This window comes from Diabrotica virgifera, chromosome 3 (genome assembly GCF_917563875.1).
Source record: "Diabrotica virgifera virgifera chromosome 3, PGI_DIABVI_V3a".
Lineage (NCBI taxonomy): Eukaryota > Metazoa > Arthropoda > Insecta > Coleoptera > Chrysomelidae > Diabrotica > Diabrotica virgifera.
The window spans coordinates 197533679-197547634 of record NC_065445.1 but is presented as its reverse complement, the minus strand read 5'-3'; positions in this window follow the sequence as shown (position 1 = coordinate 197547634).

The following is a 13956-nucleotide window of genomic DNA, read 5'->3' as shown; positions in this document are numbered from 1 at the left end:
GAGCTTTTATTGTTTAAACAATGAATAAACAATTAACGGCTAAATCTGCGAGAAGAACTTTTTAATATAGCATATTTATAAATCAACAAAAAAGGTTTTAGAAAAATATACGCTTGTTAATAGAAAATATAGAAGTTAAGAGAAAAGAAACACGAAGCACTCGATTACAATACAAATGAACTAGTGGTGGCCGACACCAGTTGCTCAGTCTAATAGGGTCCATATAACATAATGCCCCGGCTTGGTGGCGCCACCAGACCCGGTTACCCGGCTGGTGGACTGGTTCGGCCACCAGATCGACAACAATTTCTGGTGGCGCAACCAGTTGCCGTAGTCTAATAGGTCTCATTTACTTAAATGCCCCGTGACGTCATGAGCCACTGGAGGAGCAACTTGGTGGCGTCACCAGTTGCCTAATATAATAGCGGCCTTAGGACTGAGGGGAGCATCTAGGCACCAGATGCTCCGGTGGCAGGGATGGCGGTTGTTGACAAATCACTGGTTTTCGGTTATACCGGTTTCTTTTTTACTTACGGTTTAACCTGGCGGTGATAACTGGTCAAAAAATCGGTTATTCCAAAAACCGGTGTTCGTTTTACATTACACTTAAGTTTGCGATACTTCATTCGAATCTATATCTATCTAATTATCGATAACGATACTATCGAAATAATATATCGATACCAAAGTAATCAATGATATATATTATACAGGGGTGGCCAAACTGTGGCTCGCGAGCCACATGTGGCTCTTTGAAGGATTATTTGCGGCTCTCAATAAATGTACCTACCTAAATTACTTTTAATTTTTGTGTTTTAAAATGTCTTAAATTACTGACAAAAATATAAAAGACTGTGTAAGATCATGACTTAAACAAGGAGACCCCTTATCACCGTTGCTATTCAATTTGGTCTTAGATTATGTAATAAGTAAAAAATCATCTGAGCTGACAGACGTGAAAGAGGCGTTTTCACAACTTGAGGAAGAAACACAGAAACAAGTTGTCTGGGCCGTTGAATAAATGAAGAAAAGACGAAATACTTTAGTAACCAATAATCCAAGACCAAGAGTTTGGCAGAACATGACTAATAATGAATCGAGGAAGAAACAAGTTGTCTGGGCCGTCGAATAAATGGAGAAAAGATGAAATACATTAGTAACCAAAAATCCAAGACCAAGAACTTGGCAGAACATAACTAATAACGACCACAACTTCGAAGTAGTAAAAGAGTTTAAATATCTAGGGGCGCTAATCACAGATGACAACCACATATAAAAAGAGGTATCAGCAAGAATAGCTACGTGGAAAAGAGCATAACACTCCCTGTCATCATTATTATGATCTAAGCTGCTAAAAAGACAATCTAAATTAAGACTGTATGTCAATTATTCGCTCAATTGTTACATATGGAAGTGAAACATGGACTCTACATCAGCGGGAAATAAATAAGCTACTGGTGTTTGAAAGGAAAGTTCTCAGAGTGATATTTGGCCCTCAAAGAGATTAATTGACAGGAGAGTGGAGAAAGCGCCGCAAAGCTAAATTGGTGACTATGTATGGACTGAAAACATCGTAAAGGTAGAATTCCGCACCAAGCGACCGAGACAGGAGACCACGACAGGCGACAGATAGGCGAGGTCTCCCCACGACTGCTCTCACGACTGGGCAGGGCATGTGGTAAGATTAGAGGAAGACATACTGTTAAAGACAGTGTTTTTTGAGAGACGGTAGAAGATCAGTAGGCCGTCCTAAAAAAGATGGAAGGATAATGAAGAATTGAAGTATCCTGAATTAGTAAAGGTTGCTTGTAGAATTATCTGCATGTTTGAATCAACGAGGTAAACCATTTTATTTCACTTTAAAATTTGTGTAGTCCAAACAGTGACAGAAAAATTTAATACCTTTTTACACTTTTAAATGATTGTTTCATTGCGGCTCTCGAAAAATTTTAAATTTTGAAAAATGGCTCGATTATCAATGAACTTGGCCACCCCATATACATAAACAACAAAAATAAAGTTTTAATAAAAGGGTTTTATTTTATTAATTACATTTTTTCATCCATTTGGGGTTTTTGGTTTCGCTTCAAGGCGATTACCAATCGATTATTGATAGTTATATAGCATGGGGTAATATAGGGTTCTGTAAAAGCTTGATTCCTCTCTCTTGAAGGTTACTTAGAGGCTTTATAGTTTTTAAGTTATGTTTTGGGGAAAGGTTTTTAAAGCCCCTAATGATGGACACAAGAGGGATTACTCTTTGTTACCCAGATCGTTGAAAATATGTTTACAGGGGGAACCCATCGCAAACATCCCACGATCCATGGAAAGCGACGAACCAACTTATGCGAAGTAACAGTTTTGTTTGTGTAGAAGTGCAAGCGTGTTTTGTATTTTTGGAGTGCAAGAAAATTAATATACTTATAATAATTTACATATCTACTTAATTTTACTATTTTTTGTATAATTATAAATTTGTATAATTATAATAATAGTCCAAGTAATTAAGCTTAGGACAATTAGGACAAAACCTCGCAATTTTTACGGAATGGATCAATTTGCTTGAAAATTTGAGAATAAGTAGTGGATAGTCCAAGGATCAAAATCTATATGATGCCGAAAGGCGCTTTTACCAGGGAGGTGGTTGCCACCTTATCTCGGGGGGTGGAAATTTTTTATTATGTTTTGACCACAAAAGTTTATAAAAACATTCATTCTAAGCAAAAAATGTTTTATACATATTTTTGATAAAATTCACAGTTTTCGATTTATTCGCTATCGAAAGTGTTAGTTTCATATCGAAGAAATCAATGTTTTTCGATATTATACTCATTTACGATTCACTCAATTTTTGCCGTAGAAAAATTTGTTTCAAACCAAGTTCTTGGGAATAAAATAACCTACAATTTCATATTTAAACATTTTTTCATATCTCTGATGCTAATCTTTCTATTCTGAAGAAAATGGCATTTTTTACCAAACTACAAAAATTCGTTATTCGCTTTTAACTCCTGTTTTTTAAAAACTAATCATTTTAAGCCAGTCAAACTTCTAGAATCTATTAATAAATACATAAATAAAGAAAAACGAATAAGGCTGCTGACTAAAAACAGCGCCAACTTACATTATTATGCTTCCAATTGGATTTCTCCTTTTCTTTTCAAAATAATATATTTATTTTTTAACCGTAACTTTTTATTTTTTACCTTAGAAATCATCGTCGTTCTCTTTGCCTTATCCCTATGCGGGGTCGGCTTCCCTAATTGCATTTCTCCACACAAATCTATCCTGGGTCATATCAATATTAATCCCCTTTACCAACATGTGCTGCCTAATCGTCTCCCCCAACGTCTTCTTTGGTCTTCCTCTCCGACTCCTTCCAGGAATCTGGACTTCAGCTACTCTTCGTATTGGATGATTAACGTCTCGACGTTGAACATGACAAACCATCTCAACCTATGCTCTCTCATTTTGGCATCAATTGGTGCCACACGTAGACTTCCCCTAATATAGTCATTTTTAATTTTATTCTTTCTTGTCACTCCACTCATCCACCTAAGCATTCTCATCTCCGCCACATGCATTCGTTGTTCCTCTTTCTTTTTCACTGCCCAACATTCAGTTCCATACATCATAGCCGGTCATGGCTGTTTTATAGAATTTTCCTTTCAGCTTCATTGGAACTTTTCTGTCACACAACACACCACTCGCTTCCTTCCACTTCATCCATCCAGACCTAATTCTACTGCATGCATCTCCATCTATTTCTCCATTACTCTGTAATACCGATCCCAGGTACTTAAAACTATTGCTTTTTACAATCAGTTCACCATCCAAAGATACCATTTAGAAATTTATCCAACGATACCATTTTTTACCTTAGAAAGTTTAGTAAAAAATAATTTTGTAGGTTTTTATAAAATCTATAAGGCTGTTAATATTAAATCCTTCTAAAATTCTTAGTAGCAAAAAGAGATGACTTTGAAAAGGTTGGTAAAGGTGGTTTTTGCATGTTATTAAAAGTTTTAATTGTCAATAGCTCACTCAATTTTTGCCGTAGGAAAAATGCAAACCATTTTCATGGTAAATAAATAACCTTCAATTTTATGTTTAAACATTTTTTTCGTATCTCTGATGCTAATCTTTTTATTCTGAAGAAAATGAAATTTTTTCCCAAACTACAAAAATTCGTTATTCGCTTTTAACTCTTTTAAAACTTTTTTTAAACTAATCACTAATCATTCTAAGCCGGTCAAACTTCTAGAACCTATTAACTATACGTAAATAAAGAACACCAAATGAGGTCAATGACTAATTTAAATTAGGGTGGTGATTGGGTGGTTGTGTCGGATCACTTTTTCGCTGAAAAAAAATAGGGACTGACATTATTTTCATTATAAGTCACTTAATTTTTTAGATAGAGACTTTTTTTATTTCTGGAGATAGATATTTTTAAATATTTTAAATTAGTTTAAACAAGTTATCCTCGTCGTAGTTTTCCTGTCTTTTGACTTTGAAACTACAATATTTAGCATTTGACGAAGAAGAGCTACCATATAATAAAGTATAGCTCGATTACTATTGGCCGTAAAGAAAATTGAAAAAAAAACGGTTTTGTTTATTTTTTCAAAAGGTACATTTTTGTTAAGCAAAGTTGTTTTGATAAAACTAAAACTTTTTGAGTACTTAGCAGAAAAGTGGTTAAAAATATTGATTTTTTCGATATAAAATTAACATTTTGGATACCGAATAAATCGAAAACTATTCATTTTATCAAAAAAATGTATTGAACGTTTTTTTCTTAGAATGAATGTTTTTACCAACTTTTGCGGTCAAACTATAATAAAAAATTTCCACACCCGACATGGGGTGGCAACCACCCCCATGGTATTTTTACTTTTTCGTGTCTGGATCCGACTACAGTTTTTCTGCCCAATATCGGGCCACGTCTATACCCTTTGTATTTGCGAGCCATAAATCATCGAGGGTGCACTGTGATGGGCAAAGTCTGCATACTCTCAGGTGCTCCACGTTCTGTATTTCCCCACATTCACAAAGTGCGTCGTTATCTGTCTTGATGCCCCATTTAATGAAGTTATGTTTTACAGGGGCAACACCTGTGCGTATGCGGTTGAGTGTCCGCCAGGTTCTCCAGTCCAGGTTCATTCCATTAGGTCGTTCTGGATGTAGGGGGAACAGTTCGGGTGGTTCGACGCTGACATTTCTCATAAACCTTTTCCTTGATTTAAGTCGGCTAGTTCCTGGCGGTTCGTCAAACCCGTATAATTGGTACCTTTCATCGAAAGTTTGCCTGAACTTCTCCACATATTGTGAGGCGCATCTACGGTCGTCTGGTGATGCGAATCCAGCTGCCCGGTACAGTAGGGGCAGAGGGGTAGGCTTCATGCAACCGGTCATTATTCTACATGTTTCATTTAACGCAATGGTGACTTGTTGAGCGTGTCTAGATCTACCCCAAACGGGACAAGCATATTCCCCTGTTGAGAAACATAAGGCCTCAGCTGTTGACTTTAAGACCTGAGGGTTTGCACCTCACTTACTCCCTACAAGTTTCCGGAGAACGAGGGTTTTCGTAGAGACCTTTTGTCTTGTGCACCGACAGTGGAATTTATACGTTAGTGACCGGTCTAGTATCACTCCAAGATATTTGGGCCTATCAGTATGTTCCAAGCGTTGTCCCTCCCAAGAAACATTCAGTTTTACATGCGGCAGATGGTTGTTGAGATGGAATGCACATACTTGGGTTTTTGTAGGGTTTGGTTTTAATGAGTTTTGTTTGTAGTAAGTTGACATCATGTTTAAAGCCTCTTCCATTGTCGACTCCACTTGTGTGAGTGTTTTCCCCTTTACGGCGATACCAAGGTCGTCAGCATAAACAAAACTCTCAGTCTGAGGGTGCATTGGTTGGTCGTTGGTGTAGATGTTAAATAGGGACGGAGCCAGAACGCTTCCTTGAGGTAGGCCATTTTTTTGGGTTCTCCATCTGCTCTTCTTTCCATTTAGCACAACGTAAAAGCGTCTATTACACAATAGTGATCTAATGATATTCACCAGGTCATAGTCAAGCACAGTGTTATAGATCTTAGGTAGCAAGGTTCTGTGGTTTATAGTATCATAGGCCGCTGTGAGGTCTATCAAGGCTACTCCCACTATCTCTTTCTGTTCAGATCCCTCCTCTATGTACTCTGTTAGGTTCAGCACTTGGCCTGTGCATGATTTACCTGGTCTGAAGCCTGCTTGTTGTGGGATTAGTTTTGCATCTAATTTTTCCTGGATGCGGTTCAAAATGAAGCGTTCATACAATTTATACAAATGAGATAGCAGAGATATCGGACGGTAGCTACCCGGTAGTTCAGGGTCTTTCCCAGGTTTCAGAAGGGCTACTACTTTTGATTTACGCCACAGTTTTGAAATCTGGTAGGTAGAGCGACAGATGTTAAATAGATCGAGCACCCATTGTCTCGCTTTTTCCCCGAAGTGTTTTATCTGCTCTGTTAGGATTTCGTCCACCCCAGGTGATTTTCCATTTTTCATACAGTCAATACCATTTTTGAGCTCTTCGATGGTAAACGGGTTTCGCAAGAGAGTTGTTTCCTGGTCTTGAGTTCTTATGATTTTTGGCGTTTTGCAACGATGGTTTGCTTTGCCATTCAGAAGCAGTTGGTGGGCTATCTGATTTGGCGTTATTGCACATGGCTCTTTCATCTCTGTGGGATCACCATTAAGTTTTTTGATCATATTCCAAGCCTGCTTACTACTGTGCGTCATATCCATTTTACTTAATGTCTCGCTCCACCGTTCTTGCCTGGAGGCGCTTAGTATTTGCTGTAGTCTCTCCCTATCTCTGTCGTAATTTTGCTGAATGGGTCTTTACTATATTCTTCGGTGTACTTTGTCATAATGTCTTTTGCTTCGTCATTCAGACCAGATATGTAATATTGTTGACATCCTCTGGGTATATGTTTACATGAAGTTCGTTTTACAAGTTTGATGAACGCATCATAGCTTTTGGGGATCGGGAATATGTTTTTCACTTGTGTTTCCAATTCATCAGTATATTTTTCCCAGTTCGCTTTTTTGAAATTAAACCTTCGTTTGAAAGTGATTTTGGGAGCTTTTATAGCGCTATATACGGTTATTCCCACGGGCCTATGTTGTGTCTTTGGTATAGGCTTATATACCTTTCTAACGCAACGGTCCTCTAAAGACATGCTGATGAAGGTGAGATCAGGGTTGTAACCTTTCTTCCACACTTTGCTCTGGAACGAATAGGGCAGTTTTGGGTCATGCAGCCATGCCAGGTTGTTTTGTTCAGCCCACGATTCCACAAGATCTCCATTTTTATCAGTTGAAGCGTAGCCCCAATGAACATTATGACTATTAAAATCCCCGAGAATGAATCTGGTTTTTTGAGAAGCGAAATTTTTTGGAGGGGAGAAAACAAAGTCTCTCCAGGGTGGTTTATACACAGATGTCACTGTGCAGGCTCCTATTTCGACGGTCAAAATTTCAATGTCGTTGTAGCATGTTTTTTCTGCTGATGTTACATCAATATCTCTAATTACGAAGATGGCGCTTCCGTGTTTTGCACTTGGATGTTCAATGATAAGCTGCATTCCTTCAACGCTAGGTCTATGTGCTGATATGTCACGGTGAGTCTCTTGTATACATAATATATCACACTTGTGGGTTTTACACAGTTCAGACAAAATTTCTTGTTTATTACAAGTAATACCCTCACTGTTTATGGTCATCATTGTCAATGTAGGCTCTGAGAAGAGCCGTTGATTCTCGTTTGTTTCTTCGGATCCAGTGGTGGAAGGATTGGCCGTCCGAGGGGCGTTTCCAGGGAGCGCCCGTGAAATTTTGTTCTTATAATATCACTTGCGTGGAGGCTCCTTCCGTGCTCCCCCATGGTAAAAGCGCCTTTCAGCATCATATAGATTTTGATCCTTCGACTATCCACTACTTATTCTCAAATTTTCAAGCAAATCGATTCATTCTGTAAAAATTGCGAGGTTTTGTCCTATTTGTCCTAATATAAGCTTAATTACTTGGACTATTATAATTATACAAAGTTTATATTAAGAATTAAACTAAATTCAAATTAGAAACAAATGACACAATCTCGATGCGATGACACAAACAGACAATATCGCTGCAAACACCGTTCGCGAATATCCTTTGTGTTCGTCCCAATAACCGACAGGCTTTTTCGGTTTAGTTCGGTTCGTCCCACCGTATAAATTATACGAATATAGCGTTCGCAATCGGTTCGCGAACAGTTCGGCTCGCATATGTGTACTGAGCTTTAGGGAACATTAGTACGAACGGCAACAATTAATGGAGTGGTGTGTATGGGATGATGTCGGGAAAAAGTCTACCATAGAACAATGGGTATAAATGCATCCAAAAGTTAATAAACATGTCAAAATAAGAGTATTAAAGGCCATATTTTGTTACTCGGGTGTTTTTGGAGTAACTGAAGACGAATACGCCATCAGAACCGACCACCTGAGCATCTGGTGCCCAGATGCTCCCCTCAGTCCTAAATGTCCTAGTCTAAAAATGAACGAAGGGGATTAACGGTCGAATCCAGCATATGAATGTTTGTTAAAAATGTAATAAAGTGTTATAAATTATGATAATAAAAAAAACAAATTTTTATATTTTCGTAGATGACATATTCCTTGAATCCATGCATGATAGCACCAAGATCAATCTCATAGATAAAGAAACATATTATCGTATTGTTACAAAAATTCTTCGCAAAAAATGTACTCATACTTTTGACAAAAAATGGTTCACATACCAAAATAAGAGAAAGACTTAATTAGGTAACCCATTAACGCCCAAACCTTTTTTCGAATTTCAAAATTTTACGTACCTACACATAATAATTGTTATCAATAATATTGTTCTTAATGTGGAAATATTTATGAAATTGTTTTCTATATTTGCATTTTTGAATTTTAACCCATTCTATAAATATCCCTTCCTTATGATAAGTTAAAAATAGTTAGTTTTATAATATTATATGAAACAATTTTTGCACAATGTTTGTTTTTTTTTCGTCCGTTGTGATGACTGCGGGAGAAAAAAAAACATTGTGTAAAAATTGTTTCTCAGTAGGTACATTTTCCACAATATGTTAGTGATTTGGCTTTACAGTTTTATCCTGTATAACTGTACATCGTCTCTCGTCTCTACTTATCACGTTTCTCCATGAAGTATTCTTTCCTATCATGTATCCGTAAATACTTAAGATGTTGATGTTCTCAATCTTTCTACTATAGTTCTTGTACTAAGAATTAAGTCTAAAGGCTAAACTGCAATAGATCGACGAAAATGTAATAAAGTACATAATATTTTACTTATAAACCCGTTTTTGGAGAAGCCATGGATTTACTTATGCCAAATCAATCAGTTGTGTGAGTACCTATTGGCCAATATTACTTCTTGGCTCTGGTTTTATCGGCATATTTTCCAATAACCTTTCCTTGATCCATGCCACCTATAAATGTGTTATAACTTTCGGTTAAGGCATCAACGTTTTTCTTTCAGCTTAAGCCCGTATTACACGAGGCTAGTTTTTCAAGCTAGGATAGCAAGCTAAATATGCCGATATCCTAGTCTGAGTTACTGGCCTGGCTTGACGCATGCTAGAACGGTTTACATGGAATGGCAGTAGCTAGTAAGTACAATTGCGAGATCAATAGGTCAACAAATCCACTAAAAATGGTAAATATTTCTAAAAAAAAACAATGTTAGATTGAAACAGTTACTTCGAAAACTGTGTGAAATTGCATTGGATGAATTAACAGGAGCTTTATTGGAAAAACGCGTTTGGACAAGACCATGGATTTTAAAAAGGAATGAACGTAGATCATCCGCTCTGGTTTTATAAGAACTTAGCAATGAAGGCAGACTTAAAAGAGTATATCAGTATTTTACGAATGATGCCAGATGTGTTTGATATTCTGTTGAGTCTTGTAATGCCAAAAATTCAACGACAGCATACTATTATGAGAGAGACTTTACCAGCAAGAGTAAAGTTGGATGATATCACTATATACTTTGATCCGGCATTAATTACAGAAGACTGAGTCACTTTTATCGGGTTTCAAGGTGTTCCATATCTATATTCATACCAGAGGAATGTGAAGAAATCTTCAAGGCATTGAAAGAAAATATAAAGATATTATTAATCTCGGCACTTAATTTTGGCATATTAGCTTTAGAAGCACGTGGTTATCTCCTTGAAAAAAATAAAACAGGTCGACACTAATGGCCGGGATACACGAGGCTAGTTTTTCAAGCTAGGATAGCAAGCTAGATATCCCGGTATCCTAGCCTGAGTTACTGTCCTGGCTTGGCGCATGCTAGAACGGTTTACATGTGGCTAGGAAATTTTCAGCCAGTAGCTAGTACTATTGCGAGGTCAATAGAGCAACAAATCCACTAAAAATGGTAAATATTTCTAAAAAAACAATGTTCAAGTGAACAGATACTTTGGAAACTGTGTCAAATTACATTGGATGAATTAACAGAAGATTTATCGAAAAAATGCGTTTTGACAACGCTGAATCACGAATACACTTTATCCTTGCAATACATTTGTACAAAATTTAAATTAATCTCGGCTCTTAATTTTGGCATATTAGTTTTAGAGACACGGGGTTATCTGTTTGAAAAACTAAAACAGGTTGACAATACGCACTTGCAGTTCGAAAACACTAGCTTTGCCGGCCAGACGAGGGTGGTACACAAGCCAGGATAGTAAAACCAGTAGAGGGGGAAGCAAGTAGCTTAACAAAATAGAACTCCATGCTATTAAACTATCCTAGCTTAAGACACTGGCTTACTGTCTTTCTCACTAGCTTACTAGCCTAAAAGCTAAGCTAGTTCTGTATACATGAAGCTAGTAATACTAGCTTGCTAGTTTAAAAGTGCTATCTTGCTATCCTAGCTTGAAAAACTAGCCTCGTGTATCCCGGCCATAAGCACTTGCTGTTCGAAAACACTAGCTTTGCCGGCCAGACTAGGGTGGTACACAAGCCAGGCTAGTAAAACTAGTAGAGGGGGACGCAAGTAGCTTAACAAAATAGAACTGCATGCTAATAAACTATCCTAGTTTAAGACACTGGCTTACTGTCTTTCTTACTAGCTTACTAGAATATACGCGAAGCTAGTTCTGTATACATGAAGCTATTAATACTAGCTTGCTAGTTTAAAGGCGCTAGCTTGCTATCCTACCTTGAAAACTAGCTTCTTGTAATCCGGGCAATACGGTTCCATTTACTAGCTTGTGCGGAAGGTTATTATCAAAATTTAGATGTTATACTAACACCAAGGCACTTAGGATCGTTCCATTGTACAAAAAGTATTTCTACATTCACATCAAGTCAGTGCCGGATTAACCATTGGGCAAATTAGGCAATTGCCTAGAGGCTTTGGCCCGGAAGGGGACCTCGCAGGGCCCAAAACGAAAAAATAATAATTAGATTTAAATAAAAACTATAAATCACATTATTTTAAAAAATTCAACTATCGCTCAATACCATAAAAGTAATGGTGGACGGATAAAATTACATTACAATGCATACTTTTGTTCATATAGAAATTTTATGTTGTGAGAATAACTAGCTAATGAATGCCGTTTGGTAGAAGAAACAGTACTACGATAGTAGTACTACCTGTCAGTCTGCACGATTTCTTAGAAAAGTGTAAGAGCAAAAGGAACAAATGAGTCAGCGTCCCCCTCCCTACCTTCTCCTCCACAAGGTACCCAAGCCTTTTGCTCTAGTTTTCCGCGGAATTTATCATTTATTAGCCTCTTATTTCTTCTTAGTTTGGTTACTTCACAACAGGATATTCGGATTGGAAAAATACTTTTCATATAATGAAGTCACATAAAGAGGGTCAAGCTCACCGATCATATGTGAAAACACTCATCGACAGGCACCGCCTTCGTGGTCGAATTGACAGCTCTTTGGAAATTATTCAATTTAATCAAGAAGGAGATTACTGGATGCAAGTTCTGAAAAGAGTAGTCTCTGTGGTTAAGTTTCTATCTTCTCGCGGATTAGCGTTTAGAGGTCATACAGAGATCCTTGGTTCACAAAATAATAAGAACTACTTAGGCATTTTAGAACTACTTGTAGAGAACGATCCATTTTCAGCTCTCCTTTAGCTAAATAGGTATGTCAATAAGGGTATTGGAAAACCTTTTTAGTTATTTTCAAAGATGTGTGAAGAAGTAATAGAAGTAATGGAAAAACACGTTTTGAATACAATTGTTGAAGAAATTAAGAAAGCCGAATACTACTCCTTAAGTGTCGATTCAACATCAGGTTTGTCTCATATTGTCTCATTTGTCTCATCATTCATACGCATGTGTATCCATAACGAAGAAAATCTTTCTTCTGCAGTTTTAAACTTTTTAAACGAATGTGGCATTGATGCTAAAGCGACATGACGGAACAATCATACGACAATGCAGCAAACATGTCAGACAAATATAGAAGTCTCCAGGCTCATTTATCTAACATTAACAAACTTGCAATTTACATTCCTTGTGCCGCACACTCACTTTTTGTTGGAGTAAGTGCTGTTGAAAGTTGCGTTGGAGAAATATCGTATTTTGGGTTTGTTCAGTTTGTGTACAACTTTTTTTCAACCTCTATCAACCGTTGGGAAGTTATGATTAAATGAATAAATGAAACTTGACTAAGCAATCCCATTCCCCACGATCTAGTCCTTGAAAGACCAAGCCGCACTAGATAGAGTTATCCACTTAATCTAACTAAGGAATACCGCTTGGAGATGGAGAGGTTATCCGAGGTTTTGGAAGGAGAAGGCACAAGTTGCTTTAGGGGCCTCGTAGCATGGTTTGCCTAGGGGCCTCAATATTCTTAATCCGGGGCTGCATCAAGTCGAAAATTATGCGATCCACGACTTTTTTACCACGAGTTTTTGTATCTTGTATAGAACATTTCGCTATTTCCCGTAAGGTTCCTGTTGCTCAGTATTCACATTTTTGTAAATGAAATAATTTATTTGCCGGTAAATAAATTATTAAAAAAATATCCAGTGGCTTATAGGTTCAGAAATGCAATCTAACATATCAAGTACTACTATCGGTCTTAGGTTAAATATTTGCGATAATTTTTAGCAATTGTTAATTTTTTGGCAGTATAAAAGTCAAAATTCTAACAGTATTCCCTTCTTCCACAAAAATCTCAAAATTGTAGCCGAATCGAATAATCTTTTTACGTATAATTTGCTTTAATGAGTTATGTCCAGATTATTTCACAATAATTTAATTTACATTATTTTTATATTTATTATACTAAATATATGATTCATTAAAATAAGAATTACTGCGGAATAAAATACAAAACTTTTTATGCAAGTCACCCTAAACAAATAAATGCACACTTTAAAAAAATTCTATTTGTACAGATTTATATTAAAGCACATTTTGATAACGCTAAGTAATACCAGAATCATATTTATGGACCAGTAAAGTAAAACTTATAATGACTATTCAACAATTTATATTTCCGAGATTTATTCATAATAGGCTATTGATTATATTCAAAATAAGATAGCTAAAAGGAACTACAACGTTAACGGGGTTTTATTATTTGATATGGTCAATGGACATCTATATATGAAAAAACCGCGGAGTGCTACCATTTAAAGGGGTGCGTTTTTGAGAAATGGGTGAATTAGTCCCTGGGCACAGGTTACATTAGGGTGAGTTAAAAAACATAAAAATATATTCAAAAGAAAAAGCACAAAGAAACCCAAATGGAAGAAATTTTGTTTTTTGTCCCATAACTTTTGTCCACGGGGATATAGGCACATGCATTGCTTCACATAAAAAACTTACATATTTTTTCTTTAAGATGATGTTTTGTAGAGGTCATT